Raw genomic sequence first — 25,350 nt, forward strand, 5'->3', positions numbered from 1 at the left:
GCTCAGGAGCTAATTACAGCAATTGAAAATGATTAATATTTTTAAAACATAGGTTTTGAAGGGTCACCTTAGAGATGTCAGCAAATGTTTCCTAAGCTTTCAAAATACAGATGAGATTAAGGTTAAATGTAACTTAAAAGAAGTAACCTTATAAATAAGATCGACATTAAATTGATGTGGTTAAATAAAAGTACTCAATTGGGGATCAGATGAATTTACTGTCTCTCTATAATAAAGTCTTAGAAAATCATAAAGAGGATGAGAAAATTAATGACTAGAAGCAAAAGATCAAGACTTCTGAACCAAATCAAGATTAGATCAAAACATTTATTTTGTGTGTTACAAAAACAAAAATAAATCCAAGCTGCTAATGAAATAAACATATTTCTTTTTTAAGTGTCCCATCCTGGGTTCTCCATCCTAGAATTTAATAAACAGTTCAAGTTTAGGTTGCTTCAATACTTCTGGATGCTATGAAGTCTCCATCTTATAACCATGTTTCTCTAGTTCAGCTCTATAAGAAAACACAAAACAACAAAATCACTAGATATTCTTTATGATAAAGAAACAAAGCTTTTACAAATAATACAATTAATAAAAACAATGAGCTAAGCCTAGGTACCAATTTAAAATACTACCAAATAGCTTTACTTTACTCCCTTAAAAGCAATCTGTATTAAGAAAATTGAATGTGAATCAACATAATGCTAATAAAATTCTGCTTTCCCATTAGTAAACTTATATTTTAAATTCCTTAGTTTTCTGATAAGTCTATTGATAGAAAAATATGAGAGATTTGCTACTATTTTCCAAATTATCTTCAAAATACCATACAGATATCCTATCCGTAATAAATCTTTAAACAAATTTTAAGAATAATCAACCATATGGCTAACATAAGACATTTGGTACCAAACTTTTAGGAATTTTATAATCATAATAGGTATCACTGTTATTTACACCTAAAGAATAAACAGACTGCTTCCCATATTGACATGTATCCATTGTGCTAACCAAGACAAATATTATCAATCAAATTTAAAGGTACATGGGAATTTTATGCATTAACTATATGTAGGCAAAATATATATAACAAATAAGTTATAAAATATTAAGTAACACTTTACTTTTTAAATTTTAAATGTGGATAAAAACCTCAAAAATTTATATTATAAATATACATACTTCAAAAAGATACTTTTTATAATTTTAAGTAATTTATTCAATCACAAGTTTCAGTCATACTTCGAAAATATCAACTGCAAAAAAGTTCAGCCCTGTAATCAATTTCAGCTACTTAAACTACCACTCCTGGGGCGCCTGGGTGGCGCAGTCGGTTAAGCGTCCGACTTCAGCCAGGTCACGATCTCGCGGTCCGTGAGTTCGAGCCCCGCGTCAGGCTCTGGGCTGATGGCTCGGAGCCTGGAGCCTGTTTCCGATTCTGTGTCTCCCTCTCTCTCTGCCCCTCCCCCGTTCATGCTCTGTCTCTCTCTGTCCCAAAAAAAATAAATAAATGTTGAAAAAAAAAAAATTAAAAAAAAAAAACAAAAAAAAAACTACCACTCCAAATATCACCAATAATGTCTCTGCCACAATTCAATTTTATAGAAGTTCACAACAAAATTATTTCAGGGCCAAAATATGACCAAACATTGTATAAATGTACAGTTATTAACGATACAAATACTGATCTAAAGTCTATGAATAATATTAAAGCCAGAGATTACTAATATAAGACATTTTTGTCTTCTGCTCAGGTATAGAGGCTGGTGGTAAAATACCTGTTGAGGAGTCAAAAGATTAGCACAAAATGTTTCCCTTGCCCTCTGCCCCTTTTCAGGAAATTGAAGATTATGTGTTTTCTACTGAAAATGGAAATAACTTTAAAAGTTTCTTAAACAATAGTTTTCTACTGCCTTTAACAGAGTCGATGTAGATTATTCACTTTCTCTTAATTAACAACAAAACATCCCTGAAATTCAGCTTACAATTTAGTTAACAAGTATACCAAGTCTGTCCAGGTTTGTGCCTGCCTTCCTGTCAGGAGATAGTGACTAACTACACATTTATAAACTGTTTACAAACACAAAGGAGATTATGATACGTTTCTCTATTAGCTGAATTTTTAGAGAAGATGAAAAGTTTTTGCGAGAACTTAGGACATAAAAAAATGAAATGAAAGTAAGTTGAGGCCACCAAGTACAAAACACAAAATAACACAAACACACTAGCATCATCAGCCTGTTGAGTAAAAAAATCCAACAAGGAGATGAAAGAGGAAAGAAGTCCAGCACAACTGGAACATCATCACAGAACCCACATAGCGAATGTACACTATTTGATTTTTTTTTTTTTTTTTTTTTTTGAGAGAGACAGAGAGTGAACACAGCTGAGGAGGGGCAGAGAAAGGGGGAGACACAGAATCTAAAGCAGGCTCCAGGTTCTGAGCTGTCAGCACAGAGCCTGATGCGGGGCTCGAAATCGTGAACCGCAAGATCATGAGCTGAGTCGAAGTTGGACACTCAACCAACTGAGTCACCCAGGCACTCCTATGAATGTACACTATTTGAAACAAAAACGGCAGCATACCTTTTTCAACAAAACAAGAACAAGACAAGTAGCCACTGGTAGGTTTGAGAACTCCTCTTATTATCCAAGAAACGACTCTGCTATAGGAGGGTAGCTATATGTGACACAGCAAATCAAGAACGATATTGGCTTCTTGGATTTCTCATGTAACATGTGATGCAAGATTAGGAAAATCTCATAATCCTGCCTATGTCTACTAAATATGTCTCCAAGTAACTCCAAGAGGTAATTCTGTTTTGTGTTTCTGATACCTTTGTTTCTCTATAATGACTTTTGGTTACTTGGAGACACAGGTAACCTTTTTCTCTCTACTTCTACTTGTTAATTGTAATTAGACTGAAGAGAAAAACATGGAAAGTGGAAAGCTAAATCCTTGCTAAGGCATGCAGCTAACAAAAGGCAGATCTGGAGTTGAAACCCAGGGAACCAGAAGGACTCTAGAAAATGTACTGCCTCTCCAAAGTTAAAGGGATTAAGACCTATATACAATATCAGAACACAGTAAAATATTTTCTTTACCATCGTTTATAATATCACATTAAACATCTATATGTTTAACAAAGACTTGAAGACCATCTCTGCAGGAAACTTGTTAACCATGACAATTTTTTTAAAGCAAAGATAAAAATATTATCTGAGGCTCCAATGTCCAATACAGTAGTCTCATGTGGCTATGTATAAAATTAAAAACTCAGTTCACCAGCTGTGCTACATTTCATGTGCTCAATAGCCATATGTGGCTAGTGGCTTTTATATTGGATAGGGCAGCTTATAGAACATTATTACCAGTACGTAAAGTTTTATTGATACACTGGTGATGTATCAATACCCATGCAGAAAAAACTCATGACTCAAACAGAAAAATAAAAAGAAAAATCTTATTCACTAATAAAAGTATCAGGATTTATACTCTTAAGGAAATCCACAAACCTAAAGGCAGAACACAAGAGAACATAAGAGCACTGTGAAGGTGTATTATACTAACAACAAGCCACAAATAATATAGGAATAATGTTCTATTTCCAAACCAGTAAAAAGGCAAGAAGGAGTAAAGACAAAAATTCCAATTACCAATATATTTACTACTAAAAGTCTCCTGATGATTGTATTTAATAATATCTTGATTTAATTTTTAAGAGAAAAGTGCTATGGTCTGACTTTGAAAGACAAAAAAGAAAAAAAATTTGGAGAAATTTGACTTTTTTGTGAATAACAAAGGAATAAAACTCATTTAGCTTCAAACTGAAAAATTTCTAGGTAACAGAAAAGAAAAAAACTGATATATGACTAAGAACTCAGAACGGGGATCAACAGAGGTGGGAAGCCTGAAAATATTCTAACAGCATAATATGATTCTAATGAGGGAAGAAAGGAGGGAATGTGCTTTTTTTTTTTTTAAAGGTAGCAGAGTGTTCTCTGATATTGCTTAGTTTTAAAACAATATAAACCAAAAATAAATGCAAATAGAAAAGTGGCAAGAATTTGTACACACAGAATTTAATCGCAGAATGGATCAAGAGCTATACAAAGAACAAAAAGTGCCTTGAAATCCATACATGAATAAACAAGAATGAGGACAGATCCATCCAATGCTTGGAATAGATGCAATATTAACAGATTTAGAGAAAAAGCAGAATTATTGTTCAACAGCTATTGTTCCTACCTTGCTCATAAAACTGCAACAGGAAAAACATCATTAACACAAAATTGAAAACTAAGACAGGTGAGATAACTCTAAACTGCATTAAAGTAGTTTAAAATTTCTAGGCTCTGCATAATTACATCTCAGGGTACTGAAAAAACAAAAAGATATAGTCAAAAAAACAGTCAGCCATTTTGAGAAATCATGGGGAACTGTAAAAGTATCAGAATAACAGTGAAAGGTAAATTGCGCTATTTCCAAAAAGAGGAGAAAGGTGATAGATACAATTGTTATTTAGTCTCCAGCAAAATACTAAAACATCTTCAGAATGTAGGGTTTTTGAGGCCATAAAAAAGGCAGTATAGAACAAAAGGTACTGCATCATTACTAAAATTTTTAATTTATTATAAATCATCTTTCTTTTTGAACAAATATAGTAGACTAGAAAATTAGAAGACTGCAGAACTGCAAGACCTTGATTTGAGCAAAGTATGTGACAGTTCACTTAGATAACTTTGTGGCCAAGACAGATACATATGGGTTGAATCAGAATAAAATTAGGGAGGAAAGAATGGTCTCTACAACAAATGGTACTGGTATTTATTACTGGATATTCACACGCAAAAGAATTAAGTTGGACCCTTATTTCAAGCCATCTACAAAAATTAATTCAAAATGGATCTTAAACCTAAATGTAAGATCTAAAATTCTAAAACTGTTAGAAGAAAACATAGGGATAAATTTTCCTTGAATTTGGCAATAAATTCATAAAAAGTAGATAAACTGGACTTCATTAGAATTAAAAACTTTTTGGGGCACCTGGGTGGCTCAGTAGGTTAAGCACCCAACTTCGGCTCAGGTCATGATCTCATGGTTTGTGAGTTCGAGCCCTGGAGCCTGCTTCAGATTCTCTCTCTCTCTCTCTCTCTCTCTCTCTCTCTCTCTGCCCCTTCCCTGCTCATTTTTTGTCTCTGTCTCTCAATAATAAATAAATGCTAAAAAAACAAACAAACAAATTAAAAACTTTTGTGCAAAGAACATGATGAGGAAACTCAAAAGACAAATAGAATAGGAGAAAGTATCTGTAAATAATATGTCTGATAAGGGCTTAGTCCTCAGAATATATAAAGAACTCTGACAACTCAACAACAAAAAGACAACCCAACTTAAAAACGGGCAAAGGACTTGAACAGATTATTTCTCCAAAGAAGATATACAAATCGTCAACAAATATATGGAAAAAGGCTCATCATTAGTCATTAGGGAAATGCAAATCAAAACTACAAGAAAAAGCCAGTCCACACCCACTAGGATAGCTATAATAAAAAAGATAAAAAAGTCTCAATGAGGACATGGACAATTTAGAACCTTTCTGCACTGCTGGTAATAATGTAAAATTGTGCAGCTGCAGTGGAAAACAGTTTGGCAGGTCCTCAAAAAGTTAAACAGAATTATATGACCCAGAGATTCCACTTCTAGGATTACATCCCAAAAACTGAAAATAGGTATTCAAACAAAAACCTGTACATGAATGCTCGCAGTAGCAATTTACAGTAGTCAAAAGCTGGAAACCCAAATGTCCATCAACTGATGAATGGATAAACAAACTATGGCATATCCATACAATGGAACATTATTTAGCCATTAAAAGGAATAAGTACTGATACATGCTACAGCATGGATGAAATGTGAGAATATTATGCTAATTCTAAGAAGTTAGACACACAAGATCACATATTATATGATTCCATTTTTATGACGTATCTAAAATAGACACATCTGTAGGCAGAAAACAAATCAGCAGTCACCAGGAGCTGGGGGAAGAGAGGAACACAAAGTGATTGTTTAATAAGTATGGTGTTTCAGGGCACCTGAGTGGCTTAGTCGGTTGAGCATGACTCTTGATTTCATCTCAGGTCATGATCTCACGGTTCACGGGACTGACCCTCATGTTGAGCCTGCTTGGGATTCTCTCTCTCTCTCTCTCTCTCTGTCCCTCCCCTGTTCATGTGCATGCCTGCTCTCTCTCTCTCTGTCTCAAAATAAATCAACAAACTTAAAATACGTATGATGTTTTCTTTTGGGGTGATGGGAATGCTTCAGAATTACACACAGACGATGGCTGTACACACTGTGAATATGCAAAATGCCACTGAAATGTACACTTTAAAATGATTAATGATATATGAATTTTACTTCAATCAATCATATTAGGTAAATTTGTACATGAATATGAAAAAGTACACTCACATCACCCCAATCTCCACTCCAGTTTGAGAATTACCAATCTATTAGGTCCTAACACTGTGATTCTAATTTCTGCTGAGCTATTCAATATTGGTGGAATATTAACGTTGACAGAATTAAACCTACAGAAATTAAAAATAGCAAATATGCTTCTATTTAACTACCTTTGTAAAGCAACTAGAAAGAAAATTCTGCACAATTACACAAAGTATTCGTGTTTAGAAACATAGGAGATGAAGGTAATAGGTTTTCCTTTTCATAATTCAAAAACATATTTCAAAGATTATCTTTTTTTAAAGAGGTCAGCTATCATATGTAAGCTACATATTCCGTCCTTATAATTAATACTAAGTTATGTAAAAATTGGCTTAAAACTTACCGTAACTGATTGGAGAAGTCATCCTCTACATTGTCATCATCCCAATTATCCTCCCAGACATGTGCATCTTCATCCTCATCCAAACCAGCCCAGTCTAAAAACAGAAACAGACACTGTCTAAATACTTCTAATGTGTTATTTCCATAAATACAAAAACTTCAGAAAGTTGTCCACTGAAGATTCTCACAATCCAAAACATCTAATATTTATAAAAACATCTAAATATAAATATATATTCAGAAAGTCGTCCACTGAAGACTCTCACAATCCAAAACATCTAATATTTATAAAAACATCTAAATATAAATATAAAAAAATATATAAATATATAAATAATATAAATAATATATAATTATATAAATAGAAAATAAATATTTATATTTATAAAATAATGGTAATCTTCCTCTTTAAATCTCAATTTATACTTACTGTCTTGTTCTCAATTCTTATATTGGCTGATAATCTAAAACAGAAGTTAATACAATACATTCTATTTGCCATGACAATTTAATATAATTTCAGGAGGATGTTTACTTTCCTGATTTTTCCTTGGGCTGATTTTTATAAGGTCTATTTTACAATCTTTCAAAACAGCACCAACCTGCTAAAGCAAGTTGAGTAGCAGGAAGATACCAGCCTGGAATTCAAAACTGCTAAACATAAAAAAAGAATAGCTCATACATAAATGAAAAGTAAAAGAAATTGTTAAGTATCACTAACATGTAAGTATAATTAACATTTGCCTACTATTAATATAAAATATTTTTAAAGGAAGCACAAATATAAATATGCTCAAAGAGTAATGCTGTAGCTTTTAGTTTTTCTCAATTTCCTTTTTTCTTCCTTCCCTTCTGGTTACAGGGGGATGGATTAGATTTTAGCTTTTATTTAGTATACTCAGAAAACATAGAAAACATGTATGTAAACTAACATCTCCTTCCCTATTACTTCAGACCTTCCCATTATCATTTCTTACCTATACAATGGCAATATTCTTCTATCAGGTCTTCTTCCTTCTACTCTCTTGGTCCTGATAAAAATCTAGTCTCCAGGGTAATAATATCATTATATATTCTTTTTTTTTTTTAATGACATCAAACCATCCCAGAAGCAAGAGAGTTTATGCATACTCTGCTTTCTTACTTAAGATGGACCACCTACTATAATCTTGACATAGCTTTAGGTTTTATCACAAAAAATTATGATTTTATATAATATATTTGATTTAAAATATGTATTTTTAATTATCTAATTTTTTAAATTATCTAAATTTAAAACCACTGGACAATTCACTCGTGTTAGTCACATGGCTTGAAGTACTCACTCACACACCTTTCCTCAATGTGAAACTAACAGTGAAGAACAATCCACAAGCTCTTTATTTTTATTCAGCCCTAACTTTACTTCATGTTTTGAAATTGCTTAAAATTTCTATTCGTCAAACATGCTGTTCCTCATCTCTTCGTCTTTTTGCCATCTTTCAAACCTACCACTCGCACTGACTTGTACTTAGTTAAAACACCTTAATTAGTTAAAATACCATTGCCCATTAAAAGGACTGATCTCAGATCTGGAATAAGGCAATTAATAGGTTAAGTATGAGATTCCTTTTTATAATGCCTGAAAACATGTCAAAAGGTGCAAAAACTGGCTTAAAGGTGTTTCCACTGGCCAAATCTGGAATAACTTGATAATCACAAAGAATGACACACTGAATTAAATTTAAAAATGCTTGCATTCATAGCAATATGTTGGGAGATGGACACTGGGGAGGAGATCCTCTTTACAATTCTCAGGTGTATAAATGCAGAAAGAATGACAGAATTAGAAAATCACCATTTTGCAACCCTCAGCACAATTTAGGCAAGGGTCAACAATGGATACTAAAACTGTTAAGTAAAAAACAGTTGGGACTACAGGATAGATTACATACTTCTTACGAGAGGAAAATGGAGAGATCTGGTAATCACAATGTTAACCAATGATGAAACTTAACATCACCAATAAATTGTGACAACTTGACATGTATCTCTTGATGTGACGCAGTGAGAAATAAACATCACCCATTCAGTACAGTACTCTCACTAAAAATGTTGACCCTTAATCTAATCATGAGGGATAATAAAAATAAACACAATAAAATGTTAGCAACTGACAAAACTCAGGTATTTGTTGTTGTTTTAATTTCTATGTTTATTTATTTTTGAAAGAGAGAGAGACAGAACACAAGTGGGGAAGGGGCAGAGACAGAGGGAGACACAGTATCTGAAGCAGGCTCCAGGTACCAAGCCGTCAGCACAGACCCGATGCGGGGCTCGAACTCACAAACCGTTGAGATCATGACCTGAGCCAAAGTCAGACACTTAATCAACTGAGCCACCCAAGCACCCCATGTTGCTTTTTTTTTTTAATTGAAGCACAACTGGCATATTATAGCAGTTTGAGGTATCCAATATAATGATTCAATAATTGTACATTTTGTTGCAAAATGATAACCATAAGTTTAGTATACATGTATCACCATACACAGTTACAAAATCTTATCTTGTGATAAGCATTTTTAAGCTCTACTCTCTTAGCAACTTTTAAATATGCAATATAGTATTATTAACTGTAGGCACCATGCTAAACATTACATCCTATGACTTATTTATTTTATAACTGGAAGTCTGCACCTTTCACCCCTCACCCACTTTGTTCATCCCCCACCTTGTCCTCTTTTTTTTATATATTTTTTATATAATTTATATAGATATAATTTTATATAATTTATATATATTTATATATATATTTTTTAAATTTTTTTATATATTTATATTTTTATAATTAATTTTTATATAATTTTGAAAGTTTCAAAATTAAAAGGTGTGAAAGATAGTTTTTAAAAAAAATCAGTTTGGAATCATCTCTGGAAGCTTTCCCTATTCCCATTTCTCCTCCTTACCTTCAGACATTAGGTTCCCTCTTCTGTGTCTATTTCTATTATAGCACTTACATACTGTACAATCATAATTATCAATTTGTATGTCTTTGTCCATTACTAGTGTCTGAGCTCAAGATTAACAGCTTTATTTACCTTTGTATTCTTAAAAACAGTACCTAGCATTTGCACAACAAATGGCTATGAAAGATGAAACAAAACTCTAAATCAGGCCTTGTGTATTTTTGTATGACCCCCTCCCTTTCAAAAACAGTAATTATGAGTTACACTCTCTCTTAAGTATGTCCTAGCCATAAGCTTCACCATAGTAATTGCTTATTAGAAACATGGCTAAGAACATTTCAACTTGAAAAGAAAAGTAACTAAGTAACAAAAGGTATAATTTAGGCTTTCTTATATAATGTACATATAAATTTAAATCTATTCAACAATGGTTCATAATATGGGCATGGTATTATGTTGTGTCACTTGACAAAAATTTTTAAATGCAGTATATGTCATCATCATGATTTAAGAATAGAAGTACATTTATTTACCTGGTCCCCCAAACCAGAAACTTAGGCGGCATCTTAGCTACTTTCTCCTCATTATGTCCCTTCCATTTCAACTCCCAATTATCTCCAGAGTTAAGTCTCCCCTTCCCTATTCTTACTGCCACTTGTTAGTTTAGAATTATTCTCCTTGTAAATATTACTGTAGTCTTCTTTCTGTCCCGTCCTCCCCAGTCTTACATAGTTTATACCCATCCTCCACTGATGTCTAAAATACCACCACCATTCTTGTCCATTACTATTCAAAACCTTCAGGTAGGAACCACATTTTATTAAATCTGCAACTCTGATGCCCCGCACTGAGTTCTGCGGTCATAGTAGACACTCAACACCGGGTAAATGGAACTACATTTCTCAAGTGCCCTCCAAGTGGCCAATGTCAAGAAAACAGAGGCCAGTGTAGTTTCAGTGAAGCCAAAAGTATATATTTCAAGATAGAAGAGATAAATGATATCACGTATTGTGAATGGGTCATGTAGAATTCTCATTTATTATAAACTCTTTTCAGAATAGTGATCACCTCATTCAATGCTCCTCAAAAAGAGATCATGGGAAATTTAAGATCCCAGTACCTGAAAAGATGAAAAAGTTTCTCTTAGGCAATTTATTTCAGGTTGCTAGGAAGCTCAAATATATGCCAAACTTTAGGGGCACCTGGCTGGCTCAGTTGGTAGAGCATGCGATTCTTGATCTTGGAGTCATGAGTTCAAGCTCCACGTTGCACATAGAGCTTACTTAAAACACACACACACACACACACACACACACACACACACACACACACACACACACACAATGTATACCCAACTTTAATCACTGGATATAGATCAGTGAATGTATATTCATTAATAAAAACTCTCAATAATCAGAAGTATTTTTACCCACATAAATTTTCTTATATCCCTTAGCAATATTATTCTCAAACAGAGAATACTGTAATTACCTAAATTCAAATCCTACACTATTCTCTGAGGTCGTTAACAACAGTAACATTTAATAGTAGTATTAATTACATCTCAATTTTGACTGGGCTAGAGACAGCCTTACATTTTCTCCTTTCTTATAGTAACTTGAAGCTCATGTTGAAAATTTTTATTCTGTTTGTGAAACTAGCTACACTTTATAATGAGACTAGATTAAAAGAGTTAAAAAAAAATAGGGAATCACATTAAGGATTTCCCTTAGTCTACAGAAGTGCAATCAGAAAGCTACTGCAACCCATTTTTATATATCTATATACTCCCAAAGTTAAAAGAAACTGAAAGAATAACATTTTTGTACCTTCATAGACTAGACAAGTGACTTAGTTAAGTCAAGAGTTGATCATTAGCTATTTGGATAAAACAGTACTGTTAACTCTCATATTGCCATCTCAATCAATAATGAACTATTTACTATATACATTATAATGTTATGTATAAACTTTCTTTCCTTATAAGAGAAATTTCAGAAAGAATAAGCTATTCTAAGGAACAAATAAGGGGACAGAAATGGCAATGTTAAGTACATGAGAGAAACATTAAGTAAAGGTGGTACTGGGTGCAGCTAAGATCAAACTGTAAATTAAGGAGCTTCATTTCAAACAGTAGATCTATTTCTCTCAGATACTGAATGGTTTTAATGTTTAAGATTAAAGCTGAATAAAGCACTTCAAATAATCTCAAATGTAACTTTCCCAAAATGTGTATTATTGTATATTGAACTTGTATTGGGACAACTAAATCCACAATCCCTTTTATAGCAAGTAAACAATGACTATAATGCTATTTCCTCCACATTCCCTCCAGTCTTACTGTAACCTATAGCTCTGTAGCTATCTAATAGTATTAGCTATTAGAGCTGTGGACAGCTCAGGATTTTATGCTTCTTGTTTTGTGCTAATTACTAAGGCTTTCCGGTATAAAAAAAATCACATACAACTATATCATTAAACTGCAATGTAGCAAGGACAGGAAAAGGAAGGTAGAAATAAAGTCCCAAGAGAAAGAAAGGTACCCATGAGGGTGCAGTGGGACAGTACTGTGAGCAAAATTTTACAGAGAACACACAAAAAGGTTCATAATGATAACTCTGTATTTCTTTAGTAGTATTATACAGCACTTTATAATTGACACTTTTGAGTATACAAGGATAGAAAAAGTGGGAAAACTGTTTAATTTCTTCACTAATCATCATATGAATTTCAATGTATTACTCTTTAACCTTAATGCCTTATCCTGGGAGTGAGATGCCCTGAACATACTAGCCTTCTGACTATCACAGGTAAAGAATCTAAGACAATAAATAACCTCTTGAATTACAACTTATTAATAAGCATTTTAAATTATTAACAAGAGCACCATTAAGAAGTATGTGTTCATTCACATTGACAAACCAGAATCCATAATTTATTTGAGATTCTTTAAAATCTTTAAAATATTTTATTAACAAAGAATGTACTGAACATATTATATAAAAAGTTTAGGGGTGCCTTGAACTGTTCGTGAGTTCAAGTCCCACACTGGGCTTTGTGCTGATGGTGCAAAGCCTGCTTGGGATTCTCTCTCCCTCTCTCTTTCTGCCCCTCCCCTACTTGTGCATGCTCTGTAAGTGAATAAACTTAAAAAATATTATTTAAAAATTTTAAGTGATAAGGTGTAATGCACCCAAATATTATTTCCAACACTTATAAATTCCCCATACTGTACATATGTTACAATATATGTAAATTACAATATATGCAAGCTCATACTAAATGAATGCGTAAATTAAAAAGCCATGATTGTTATAATCTATGGTATTTGACATTTCGTGTAATATATCCCTGATTTGTGTTTTAATTTTCAATTATAACTCTACATTGATAACTATGCAATTTTATTCAATCACTCCTTTTTAAAGACTTAACTCCAAAACACCATTTTTGAAAAGGGCAAAATAATAAAATCAAAGGATACCTGATTCATATCTAATGCTTTCCTTCAATATGTAGATGACTTTATAAAGTATACACACTTTAGCTTCAACATGAAATGCATTTCCAGGATTGTGATTAATTGTTTAAATAACCACAGCTGTGTTTACTTCAGTGTGCAGGCCTCCAGATGTGTAATGGTAAAAAAAAAAATTACCATATTTTAAGAAGTCAGAATTGGAAATAACCAATAACAGATGCCTAATACATAAGTTTCTAGGAATTCTACATTATTTAAGACTTTGCCCCCAAATTTGGCTTTGTTCACATTTGCCAGTGAGAATTACATCTGTGACTAGCTTTAAATTTCACAAATCTGAACTATCAAAGATCCCACATACTTAATCTAAGTATCACCTTGACATGGAAAAGGGTTTTCTCTCATTTTTGAAATTACTCTCCCGACTCTTCAATAAACATTCTAAAATTTCTTAAAAGTATGAAACATACTTCCTTGAAGAAAAGTAGAGAAGAAATTACATTTACAGCAAATAGTGTTGCAAATGCCCTATTCTTCCTTTTTAAGTTTATTTATTTGTTTTGGGAGAGAAAGAGAGGGCAAGCAAGGGGGGGGGGGGAGAGAAAGAGAATCCCAAGCAGGCTCTATGCTTATAGCCCCACATGGGCTCAATTTCATGAACTGTAAGATCACGACCTGAGCCAAAACCAAGAGTCGGGAGCTCAACCTGGCTGAGCCACCCAGGGTCCCTGCAAATGCCCTATTCTATTAACGATTTTCAGGAAGATCAAATTCTCATTCATTCCTTAATAGTAAAACTCCTCTGATTATAAACAAACTAATCTTCAATAAAGTTTCTTCAAATAAAAAATGTGCATCTATATACAGAACATTACATGAAGAAAAATATTTTAAAAAACAGATGAAAGTTTGAAAAATTTTTAATTGTATACTCACCATCATAGGTTAAGTGTAAATGACAATAGCAACATCATTATGTTTATGAATATGAGAATGAAGCCACACTAAATCTAGTCATTTTGAAATACATGTGTTCCTGCTTAAACTGTATAAAATAGATTAAAACTTAAAAAATAAAGTTCTATAGGTTATCATGATACAAAAACAACTATACCCTACAGATCTAATGTCTATTCAGTGGCTAAAAAATTAGTACCTAGGAGAGAACCATAATACTACTGTATTTTCTCCAACAAGGACCAAAAATGTCAGTGAGAAACTTCAGACCAAACAGTGAAAAGCAAGTCATAAATGATGCTGCTACCAGATTACTCATGAGCTTTCAGTTATCTGTGGTCAACAGTTATTTGAGCTCAAAGAGAGGCTCAAAATAACTTACATAACCATTTATAATTTTTCTTACATTTATTTATTTATTTTTCTTAATTATTTTTGAGAGAGAGACAGTGAGACAAAGTGTGATCAGGAAAGGAACAGAGTGAGGGAGACAGAGACTCCAAAGCAGGCTCCAGGCTCTGAGCTGTCAGCACAGAGCCCGATGTGGGGCTGGAACTCACGAACCATGAGTTAATGACCTGAGCCGAAGTGGGACGCTCTACCAACTGAGCCACCCAGGCACCTCTATAATTTTTCTTACATTAAAAAAAAAAAAAAAAAAAAAAAGGAAATTCAGACACAATTCTTTTCATCAGTTAATTTAAAAATACACACCTCTGGGAGAATGATTCCACTACAAAGTCATGCTAACTCTGTTTCTTTGTTAGTGCTTAGTGTTTGTCTCTTACGTTTACACAATTCTCAAAAGCCATTATTCTCATTTTTTGCAAGCCCTCATGCCCAACACGTCTCAATTCCCTCATTCTAATCCTCCATATTATTAAGATGTGAACCCCACCACCTGTCTTCCACTAGACACACAAATGCAAAATCACAACCTCCGATTTCTTCTTATTCCCAACAGTCCTTATCAAACCAGTTGCCAAAAAGCTCACTTGCTATTCTTGCATCACTCTCTTCACTTCTTTCCTAATAACAACCTATTTCAGGCCCTTAGTCCTCAGCTAAGCTATTTTAACAACTTGCTAATCAGCTTCCTTGACTCTTTTCTATCTTTTCAAATTAATTCTGCTGGGTTGATTTTTCCTAAACTGCCTACTGCGTAAAGGAAGCTCACATACATCAAACCAAAAAAAAAAAAACCCAAAAAACAAAAAAACTGTCTTTTCATGTATCTAAGGATAAAGTCCAAACTGGCCATTTGGCTTAAAGCCTTCCAGTATTAGGCCCCAAACTACCTGCAATTGCAATCACTATTTCACAGACAAATTAAAAACACATACACATTATTTTTCTACCTCCAAGTATCTACTCTTTTCCCCTTCTTTTGGAAACCATTGTTCTACATTTCTATCTTTGGAAACCCTTTTTCTACATTTCTGTCTTTTGAAAACTCTGTTCAAATGTCGCTATCTCACGTTGTACAGAACTGGAAATAATTTTCCATTCTTTTTAGCTGCTATTACACTTTACTACCACATTGTCTAATTCCCTGCCACACCACTGGAAGGAAACTCAATAAAATCTCACCCAGAAGAAGCCCAAAAGATAATGATAGGCAAAAGTAAAGTTGCTCTGGTTTAACTGGGGACAGAGAAGGAAAAGCTTGGAGCCCCACCTCCCAGGATAAGCACCTCTACAATACTAAAAAGCTCAAGCTGACTATGAAAATCACTGTGCCCTATCTCCCTGGGCATTGATATTTCTAAGTTCAAAGACATGTATCTAACTAAGGAGTCAAATTTGCCTCAGTGCAGCCTCTAGTTAACTGTGACCTGGTAAGCTACTGAATTTTGCTGAGCCCCAAGCGTAAAACCTTCAAAAGGCTTCTATGAGTATTAAATAAGACTATGTATATACAGCACTTACCACTGATAAATGGCAGCTAACATCATTCTTTCTGCACCATTCAGTGCCAGATTTATAGGAAGCACTCAACAAGCATATATTGAATGAATAAATCATTTATTGGGTGCTAATCACTTCACATCAACTTGAGGGGTAAAGAAAGTAAGAAAAATATGTTCCATAATAAAGACAATACCCTTTCTACCAAATAGTTACATATACAACACAACACAAAACAGGAAAAAAAAATATTTGGTGAATTTTTAATACTTCAGAAAAAGAGTGTAAATATAGCTTTCAAAACTTTTATTTTCCCCTCAGTGTTTTCAACAATTCATCACATCTTTCAATGAGAAATATTTAACAACAAACCAGTAATAAGGTTAAATACCGAAGTTGCAATTGCTTATTGCTTGTTCATTCTATAAAATCAATGAAACAGCTAATCAGATAGCTTTCAAAGTAAGTTTTACTGTTTAATATCCCTGAGGCACACCTCTCACTATCCCATGAGAAACACTAGTATTTTGATTTGGGGGTTTTTCACTCCCCTGTGTTTCTTTATACGTCTTATACATCTGTATGCATCCTTAAACAATATATGCTATTGTTTTATAAATATTTTTATATTCTATATGAATAATAAAACTATTTTTAACATACTTTTGGAAAGAAAATTAGCAATATTATTTAAAAGTTTTTAATACTGAACAATAAATCAATTTTTAAATAATAAACAAGCTTGGGGCGCCTGGGTGGCACAGTCGGTTAAGCGTCCGACTTCAGCCAGGTCACGATCTCGCGCTCCGTGAGTTCGAGCCCCGCGTCAGGCTCTGGGCTGATGGCTCAGAGCCTGGAGCCTGTTTCCGATTCTGTGTCTCCCTCTCTCTCTGCCCCTCCCCCGTTCATGCTCTGTCTCTCTCTGTCCCAAAAATAAATAAACGTTGAAAAAAAAAATTTAAAAAAAAATAATAAACAAGCTCAATTTTGGATATACCTAAAATTACAAATAAAATGTCAAAAACAATTCAAATTCTAAGTAAATACCAAATATTCAATCCAATTCCCCAAGAAGATCTGAGGGAAGAAAAGAAAGAGGACTAATGTTTATTGAATAAGTACCACTTGGTGCCAAACTCTGTCCTATGCATTCTACGTTTATCACTGGTATGAACTGAATGTTTGTGTCTCCTTTCCCAATCTTCAGAATACTTATGTTGAAGCCCTAACCTCCAATGTAATGGTATTTGGAGATGGGATCTCTGGAAGGTAATTAGGGTTGTATGAGGTCACGAAGGTGTAGTCCTCATAATGTGATTAGTGCCATTACAGGGAGACACACTACAGAGCTTCCTCTCTCTCTCCACCTTGTGAGGACACAGTGAGAAGCCAGCAGTCTGCAAGCCAAAATGAAAGTCCTCACCAGTAACTGAATCAGCCATCACCTTGACCTTGGACTTCCCAGAATCCAGAACTGTGAGAAAATAGATTTCCATTGTTTAAGCCACCTAGTCTACAATATTTTGCTATGGTAGTTTGAATAGATTAACATATTCATGCAGTACTTGTATGACTCTATTATCCACAAATTACATATGAAGAAATTTAGGATTAAGATGGTAACAGTTTAAGGAAAAACATAATGGTCAATCTCACTCAAATGAATACAAATCAAAATGATGAGATTTCATTTTTCATCCATTTTTCATTTCATGTTCACAATGACTAAAACGCTTAACATGGAGCGTAGGCAACCTTACGAGGGAAAAGGGAAACTGTAGATAGAAATATTAATTGGTATATCCATTCTAAAAGGCAATGTGAAGATGTATGTCAAAATTTGAAATGCACCTCATCTCAGGTAAGGTGTCAGTGCCCAAAGGAGAGCCAAGAGGGCATTCCTATAGAGAGGCAGCACAACGTGACTGGTGTGTCAGACCTGAACAGGGTGAAGAAGTCATACAGTGCTGAAGTTAGGAGGGAAGTGGGTGGCCAGGCAAAAAATGCTGAAGCCCAAGTGACAAAAGGAAGGTATCTGTGGGCAGAGAGGGCAACAAAAATTGGCTAGGGAAGAGGATAACAAATACATGATATATTTAAGATAAGAAAGCCAGGTTTCTCACTGTTTGGGAAGGGAGTTACAAATATGGAAATCAATGAGAATGAACTCCGTAGTGTTGAAATGTAAATGGAGATACCGTGTGAACTCATGATTTTATATACACACATACATAAATGTAAAAGTGTATATATGTATACACACATTTGTGTATTTCCTAGTTCCTTCCATTCCCCAAAGCAATGACCACAACTGGAGTTAAGATCTTGCCTTCTGAATATCATTCTCCACTAAAAGAAATGAGCCTTGGAGAAATGGCTAATTCCAGGATTAGAGGAGGGGAACCTTTTTGTGTCAGAATGCTTGAAAACACACAAAGAATGATGGTGATATGTCAAAAGGTCACAGAAGACGGTATGAAGGGGTTTTCCATGTTCAAAGATAGGACAATTTGAGGATCAAAATAGACAACAGCAAAAAATCATAACCCATTAAATGAGAATCCGTGAGTTTGTACGAATATACATAACCAAGTGAATAAATTGAAAGTTTGCTAATGAATATTGTATTTCTGTAGTTTCACAAAATGTCTATTAATTACAAAGGGAAAATGAGCCATGTTGGAAAAGTCTCACAGACACTACCTTAGAAAAGTGATCAAAGTGAATATCATTAGTAATGCAACAAATGTGAATCATGTTCCACCTGATAGGATGCAATGAGAACACAGAATCACAACTATGATATCCCTGCCAAGGTGTAGAACCTGAATCTAATCAAGTGGAAACATGAGACAAACCCAAGTTGAGGAACATCCTACAAAATAACTGGCCTGTAAACTTCAAAAGTGTCAAAATCATGAAAGTCAAAGGCCAACTGAGAATGAGAACTGCTCTAGAATGAAAAATAGTATATATAATATAGTCCTCTGTATTTTTAAAATATATACAAACACACGATATATACATAATTTCTAGAAGGATACTAAAAAAAAAACATTTAACAGTGGCTACCCTGGAGCATAACAAATGTTTTGGGGGGAAGGCAGGGAGAAACAGTGCTTTTATTTTTTAATTTATGCCCTTTTATGCTATATATTATTATACTATAAAAGTATTTTAAAGACGTTAAGTAACCAGCATGAGTTGACAAGCTAAAAAAAGTTGATGAAAGACGGACTCTGAACCTAGGTCTGATCTTAGATTCATTGTGCTTTTTCCATCTCAGGATTCAAAAACTTTCTTCTTGCATATGATTACCATGAATGGACACTCAACAGGCACTCCGCCATTCATTGTATTTATCTTTTCTCTTAATTTTTAATAAAAATGATATCTCTATTTTAATTTTTTTTACTATGTTTAATTTTGAGAGACACACACACACAGAGTGAGAGTGGGGGAGGGGCAGAGAGCGAGGGAGACCCAGAATCTGAAGGAAGGCTCCAGGCTCTGAGCTGTCAGCACAGAGCCCAAGCGGCGTTTGAACCCATGAGTGTGAGATCAGGACCTGAGTCGAAGCTGGACGCTTAACCAACTGAGCCACCCAGGCGCCCCTTTTTAAAAATTTTTTTTATTATTATGTTTATTTATTTTTGAGAGAGACAGAGAGAGAGAGAGAGACAGAGACAGAGTGCGAGTCGGGGGAAGGGCAGAGAGAGAGGGAGTGATTTCTCTATTTCTTGCTATCACCATGTAAATAATTTAAATGTGTGATGGTATTATTTATAGGTCCATTATATTATATTTAATAAGTGAAAATAGCAGAGCCCCTTTGGCACTAGTTAACTGACTAGTATATTATCTGACATAGTATCAGTTCTATCTACCTTTACATTTAAGATTCTAAGGGGGCACCTGGGTGGCTCAGTCAGTTGAGCCACTTCAGCTCAGGTCATGATCCAATGGCTCATGAGGCAGCACACAGCCTGGAGCCTGCTTCGGATTCTGTGTCTCCATCTCTCTCTGCCCTTCTGGGTTCTCTCTCTCTCTCTCTCTCTTTCAAAAATAAATGAACATTAAAAAAAAATTTTAAAGATTCTAAGGAATCCTATCGCTGGTTTAGTCCAGTTGGTATCCAATGTTCATGTAAATATTTTTCAGTGGCATTATTAACATTTATTTATTTTTGACAGACAGAGCATGAGCCGGGGAGGGGTAGAGAGAGAGGGAGACAGAATCCAAAGCAGGCTCCAGGCTCTGAGCTGTCAGTGCAGAGCCTGATGCCAGGCTCAAACTCGCAAACGTCGAGATCATGACCCAGGCAGAAGTTGGACACTTAACCGACTGAGCCACCCAGGTGCCCCTCAGTGGCATTATTCATAGGACAATTCTTCTTGTGCAGGACTGGTCTATGCACAACAAGCATTTTAAAATCCTTCATCTCTACCCCTAAATTGTGGTCATGATCATGATTTCACATTTGCATCTGTCAAGTGAATGTGACATCCAAAAATATTTCCCTGGATAAGAACCACTATAAGATGTTCTACTTTGTTAGGTGAAGTACCTCAGTTATTCCAGAGGGCATCACCATCAATAACAGTCTCTTCGTCAGCAATTTCTCAAGGAGGGTAGGAAGTTAGGTAGTATACTGCTCTTGATTTTATCAAATAATAGAGCAGTTTCACTGATTGTAGAAAAATTACAGAATACTTAGAATCTAACAGAATTTTCTTGTAAATACCATTGCTTCTGGAGGCAAACTCAGTTTCCTTTTAAATATTCTAAAAAGTTATTTCCTCAAAAAAAGAAAAAAAAAAACCCTCTCAATTCTGGCACAGAAAGAAGAGAATAAAAGAACCTAAAGGCCCACTTGTTCTTCCCACTTTTACTCTCACCCACTTCAAATTGTCACAGGGAGGAGATTAATGAAAATATTTTTAATACCCTTTCAATATCTGGTATGAAAAATTGTTTGAAGTTTCAAATAAATTATAAAGTATTTCAGTTTTAGATCCTGCTCTACTACCACCAACCTAGCTGTATAAGCTTGACAAGTTTTATCTTCTCTAGACTTTAAGTTGCTTTCCAGTTCTAAAATTCTAACCATGCCAAAGCCTTCAAATTTAATTATAATCAATCACACCCAGTATGTTGAAATTCTTAATATATGCCTATTCTCAATCAGTTTAAACGGTCAAAAAGTTGCAGAATGCATTTCACAAAGATCCTAAACAAGATTAAAAAAAAAAATTTTTTTAACATTTATTTTTTGAGAAAGAGAGAGAGAGAGAGAGGGAGGGAGGGAGGGAGGGGCAGACAGAGAGGGAGTGACAGATTCCAAAGCAGGCTCCAGGCTCTGAGCTGTCAGCACAGAGCCGGATATGGGGCTCAAACTCACAAACCTTGAGATCTTGACCTGAGCAGAAGTCAGAGGCTTAACAGACCGAGCTACCAGGTGCCCCCTAAACAGGATTTTTAAACGGTTTTTGCTTAAGGACCAGATTACACACCCATCAATTAGAATAACTGTGAACTGCCAATGTAACACAGATCTACGGACAAAAAAGTAAAAAGTTAAAAAAAAAAAAGCAATTGTTTCTTTGTACCTTCAGAGAATCACCCCTACCCTCCTCCTCCCACAGCTATACCTCACATTGAAGAACTGTTCAGAAGAAACAAAGAGCCCTCCACGAAAACATATTATCTTAGTTTCCTTTTTAAAATAGAAATTCCCCTTTCTTAAAATGACTGAATGACACTCTACCAAACAAGTTCTTATCCAGGATGAGATGTAGTCAACAACACTCCCCAAAAAGACGGACAATCCATTAGTCAAACCAGTCAAACATCAGTAATGGCTTTCATGTAGCAGTCTCTGCCCTAGACAATGGTTATCATCCACTTTCTGGATCAGACAGGAAACGAGGCCCCTGAAAATCAGACCTCCTATACATAGAAAAGATGATTACAGGCCATTTTAAGTTGTATCTGTTAGTGAGTTTGTCAATGGTACATTTACTGTAAGGACAATCACAAGAAAGACAATTTCCAAAAAAGGCAGAGAACTTGAGAAGTGGACATAATAGTTGAACTGAAAACTTAAATACTAAAATATTCAAAATAGGCCATTTGGGTGTTTCTCCAACTTTAAATGCATACAAATCTTTTAGGAAGATTTAGACTGCAAAAGTCTAAACCAATTCAGTAGTTCTAGACTGAGATGCTGCACTTTTTTTTCTTTTTTTAATATTTATTTATTTTTGAGAGACAGAGAGTGAGTGGGGGAGGGGCAGAAAGAGGGGGAGACACAGAATCTGAAACAGGTTCCAGGCTCTGAGCTGTCAGCACAGAGCCAGATGCAGGGCTCCAACCCACAAGCAGTGAGATCATGACCAGAGCTGCAGTTGGACACTTAACTGACTGAGCCACCCAGGTGCCCGGAGATGCTGCATTTCTAATAAGCTGCCGGGTAATGCCAAAACTGCATGGATCACACTAAGCAGCAATGGAGATTAAACCATGGCTAAGTGCCCCCCTTCCCCCTGCCACACACACACATACTTTCAAAAGAGAAATAATTCTTTGATGATATTTCTCCAAGTTTTTCTTTCTTTTAGTTTTGTTTTTTAAAAAAATTTTTTTTCAACGTTTATTTATTTTTGGGACAGAGAGAGACAGAGCATGAACAGGGGAGGGGCAGAGAGAGAGGGAGACACAGAATCGGAAACAGGCTCCAGGCTCTGAGCCATCAGCCCAGAGCCTGACGCGGGGCTCGAACTCACGGACCGCGAGATCATGACCTGGCTGAAGTCGGACGCTTAACCGACTGCGCCACCCAGGCACCCCTAGTTTTGTTTTTTAAAGGGCAGTTTTTATTAGTAAATATTGATTGATTTCACCTAGTGGGGTAATTTTGTATCCAGCAAAATCTCAATTCAAATTAACATGAAAAGAAAACCTGTCTAAATTATAAACAAGAGAAACATAGAAAACTGAACAGAACAATGGCATTGCAATGTTATTTCTCATTCTAAATGGAAAAATTCTTAAATGAATTAGGTTCTACACATTCAAACCTGAAGACAGCAAATATTCTATAAGGTGACCAATAAATGGTGAGTTACTTAATGCTAATAAACTAGTCTGTTGTGAGAGGCCTTCCTCTTCAAAAACAAAAACATTCTCTGCTTTTCCTCTCAATGAGACTTTTTACTATGTAACTACCAAACTGAACAAATTGCTGCTTACACAACATAAACTTAGAATAAGAACTACATATTCTGCAAAATTGATGAAAGTTGCTGAGAAAAATCATGTGTATCATTAGGTACACAGTTATCTCTAGAGCTTACGATGTAGTAAATTCTCAACTTCATTCATTCAATAAATATTTATTAACCACCTACTATGTGACACGTACTTTGCTAAAGGTAAAAATAAAAGCTTGTGTTGGGGAGTCACTTAGACCTTTCAGATTCTGGCTTGGCTACTTAATGGAAACTTTTTAAATCTAAGCCACAGTTTCCTCCCAGGTATGGTGATTATTAGACTATAAAATGTAAATAAAATGCCTAACATTCTACCTTGTATGTGATAAACAATGGATAAATACTATTTGAAATATGAAGTTTGAGTAAAAAGTGGATCCTGTCCTCAATAAGTGAGTTTTTTTACTGTTTGGCTCTATGTTAGATTATGAACCAACATTAAAGTGAGGTACAGAAAACATGTCTGGACAGATAAATCCACTATCAAAACAAAAACAAAACAATCCCCTCAATATATAATGAATCCCATAATTGAAATGTGACTTGGGTTAGTTTATGTCCTATGCACACTAATGTCTTCTTCTGTAAGGAAAATAATAGAGTACATCATAAATAAAAAGAACAAATGTTCGAGCTATGCGGTTTTATGCACAATAGAATCACGATGGGGTACAATTAAACACAACTTTAGTGAAGCAGTAACTGCTTAACAGATTTGTACACCATTAACCAATTCTCTTCCCATCACCTTCAGAAAGGCTACCCAACAGTAGTCTTTTCTTACAAGCATTTATCCTATACATAACCAGCCGATAAAGCAAATAATTCTGAAAACACACCTGGTAACAACGATCTAGTAAATAAACAGAAGCAGTACATCAAAAGATTTAAGAGCGCTGGAGTCAACTGGGCCAGGTGTCCATCATTTCTAGCCAGCTATGGCATTGGCCAAGTTTCTTTAAATAGTTCCAAACTTCAATTTCTTTATCTGAAAAATGGTAGCACCAGTACCTAATAATTGCCAGAACTATGAAAATGAACTAATACAAGCAAAGCACTTAGACAAGTAACCACCCAATAAATGTTAGCTATTTGCTATTATCTACAATGAAAAACCTAGTTTCTCTTAGTAACCATTAAACTAATAAAAACGTACACTTTTTAGGGTCTTACAGATCCTTCAACTTCTGTTAGTTTGAAGTGATCCAAAATGAGGAACAAGGATAAGGCAATAACGTGTATTACCCAACACTTGATCCTCCCATCCTTCTTCACAGCCTTCATTTGTAAAGTCCTAAAAGTAAGCAAAATTGGCCTAACGGGGAACAACAATTTAATTCTGGCTTGTCTAAGGACAAAGGCAGGCTGCTACACTGCGAGAAAATAAAGAGCAAAGAGGTTTATACAGACAGGAACGAGGTGGCGGGTCACCCGACTGAAGAGCAGAAGGACCAACCATCCCAGACACGGCGCTAACCCAGGTCACCGTGGCTCCTCCCAAAGAGGAAGCAGAAGGCATTCAGCCTCACCGGTGACGCTCACCGGTGAGGCCCACCGTGACACTCCGAACCCGAAGCAGCTCTCACGGAGGGTAGCGCGTGCACAGCTTCGACAGAGCCGGCCGCAGGGGTCCAGACTTCCCGTGGGCGCCTCGAGGCCGAGCCCAAGCGCCCGGCGCGCCCAGCGCGCCGACTCTACCCGGAGGCCTGAGTCACCGTCCGCGCGGCCCAGAGGCCCAGCCAGTTACCTTCCGCAGGGAACTCCTCGAACTCGTCGTCCTCCTCCAAGAGACCCAAATCTACTGGCTGCTTTTTCTCTGACATGACAACGCTCCGCGCCAAAACCCTCCCGGGCCAAGAGCAAAGTTGGAACTCTCACTTTTCTTCACCGAAGTCGCCAACACCACTGCCGCCTCTGAGACCGGCTCTACCA

The 25,350-nt window shown here is 35.4% G+C and overlaps 1 long non-coding RNA gene across 1 annotated transcript; it reads right to left on the bottom strand.

Moving 5' to 3' along the window:
* Positions 1–404: 404 nt before the first annotated feature.
* Positions 405–25,332, bottom strand: LOC115508928. The gene is made up of 3 exons (XR_003967166.1): positions 25,166–25,332; positions 6,858–6,951; positions 405–514 (listed from the first exon to the last, which is right to left on the bottom strand). It is a non-coding gene; the product is annotated as an uncharacterized LOC115508928 (long non-coding RNA).
* Between the last annotated feature and the right edge of the window lie 18 nt (positions 25,333–25,350).

The sequence above is a fragment of the Lynx canadensis genome, chromosome A2 (assembly GCF_007474595.2).
Source record: "Lynx canadensis isolate LIC74 chromosome A2, mLynCan4.pri.v2, whole genome shotgun sequence".
Taxonomy (NCBI): domain Eukaryota; kingdom Metazoa; phylum Chordata; class Mammalia; order Carnivora; family Felidae; genus Lynx; species Lynx canadensis.